Source organism: Muscardinus avellanarius (assembly GCF_963383645.1).
Source record: "Muscardinus avellanarius genome assembly, chromosome: 10".
Taxonomy (NCBI): domain Eukaryota; kingdom Metazoa; phylum Chordata; class Mammalia; order Rodentia; family Gliridae; genus Muscardinus; species Muscardinus avellanarius.
The window spans coordinates 59,150,617-59,150,934 of NC_137796.1; positions in this window are offsets into that span (position 1 = coordinate 59,150,617).

The following is a 318-nucleotide window of genomic DNA, read 5'->3' on the forward strand; positions in this document are numbered from 1 at the left end:
GGCTCTGTTACCAGGTCTTGGCCAAGAGCCACTCTCTAGAAGAGCAAGGTTGTGTAGAAGAGCCAAAGAGGACAGAGCCCTGGAGAGCAGCTAGTTCCTGAAAATGAACAAGACAAACCAAGATTACCAGATGATGAGGTAGTAGTGGCAATAGGCATGGTGGTAAGGACATGAACTTAGAATTCAAACAGAAATAGCAATATGACCTTGGACAAGGCCCCTGAGCTCCAAGAGCCCAGTTTTCTTACAAATAAATGGGGCAGAAATATGAGGAATAAGTCAGGTGTGGTAAGACAGGAGGATAACAATTCAAGGCCA